The sequence below is a fragment of the Mycetomoellerius zeteki genome, unplaced genomic scaffold (assembly GCF_001594055.1).
Source record: "Mycetomoellerius zeteki isolate Tzet28-1 unplaced genomic scaffold, Tzet1.0 scaffold319, whole genome shotgun sequence".
Lineage (NCBI taxonomy): Eukaryota > Metazoa > Arthropoda > Insecta > Hymenoptera > Formicidae > Mycetomoellerius > Mycetomoellerius zeteki.
The window spans coordinates 2988-4411 of NW_017257304.1; the positions used below are offsets into that span (position 1 = coordinate 2988).

General features: G+C 29.1%; 1 pseudogene; it reads right to left on the minus strand.

The window, feature by feature from the left end:
* Nucleotides 1-618: 618 nt before the first annotated feature.
* LOC108724985 (cytochrome c oxidase subunit 3-like) overlaps nt 619-1424 on the minus strand; it is a 1553-nt pseudogene continuing 747 nt past the window's right edge.

Below are 1424 nucleotides of genomic sequence, written 5' to 3' on the forward strand. Positions count from 1 at the left end.
AATTACTTTAAGAATAACAAAACAACCATTAGATATATACACATAAATATACCATTTTAATGCAATTAAAATGTTCTAGTAAACTTTAAACTAATACCCAAAAGATAAAAATCATTATAAAACACAAATAATACCAATAAACACCAGCTCAGGCCCCAAGCCCGAACTAAAGCTTTCAATCCATCGAATACTCATTATACTCCAAATATAGGCCAACAATCAAAATAAACAAAAAAAAAAAGAATAAATAATTACATACGGATTAAAATTCAATAATAAATAAACCAAAGGTAGCAAAAGAGCAATCTCAATATCAAAAATTAAAAAAATCAACCTAATAGTTTATTATCAACTTATTAAATTATCAACCAATAAACAGAAATAAACAAAAACAATCACACAACATCAACAAAATGAGGCCACTTTCTTAGACAAAATTAAATTAACCAAAAACAAAAAAAAAGAAATTAGAGCAACAACCATAAAAACACAAACCAAATGAACAATCATTTAAATTAAGATCTAACATAAATTTTTTAATTGGAAATTAAATGTAATATATTATACTATATAAATATAATATAATAAAATTAAAACTAAATAAAAATAAAGACAAAATTAATAGCCCCACCAATAAACAGAAATAAACAAAAACAATCACACAACATCAACAAAATGCCAATATCAGGAGGCGGCCTCAAACCCAAAATGATGATAAGAAGAAAAATGCATACTTATCAAACGAACCAAACAAACAATTAAAAACGTCGTACCCACAATCACATGAATTCCATGAAATCCGGTGGAAATAAAAAAAGTCGAACCGTAAACAGAATCGGCCATTGTAAATGAAGCATTTACATACTCAAACAACTGAAGACAAGAAAAATAAACGCCTAAAAAAATAGTCATCATCAACCTAATTTTACTTTCCCCAACGTCATTTCTAATCAAAGAATAATGAGACCACGTAATAGTCAGTCCCGAAGAAACCAAAATAATTGTATTCATCAAAGGAATATCAAAAGGATTAAAAGGAACAATTCCTTTCGGGGGCCACAGCTGACCAATCTCAATCCTGGGGGCCAAGGCTGAATGAAAATATGCCCAAAAAAAAGAAAAAAAAAAACAAAACTTCAGATAAAATAAACAAAATCATCCCAATCTTCATCCCAGAAACAACATCAACAGAGTGGCATCCCTGATAAGTAGCCTCCCGCAAAACATCACGCCACCACAAATATATGCAAGTTAAAGTCCCGGGAATGGATCAAACTAGTATAAAATTATTTAAACCGTGGAACCACCTAACAATAAAAACTAAATTATTAAAAATACTAAAAGAAATTACAATAGGCCACGGGCTAGGCGTAACTAAATGAAACGAATGATTTTGGGTATATTTAATCATAAAAAATCAATAA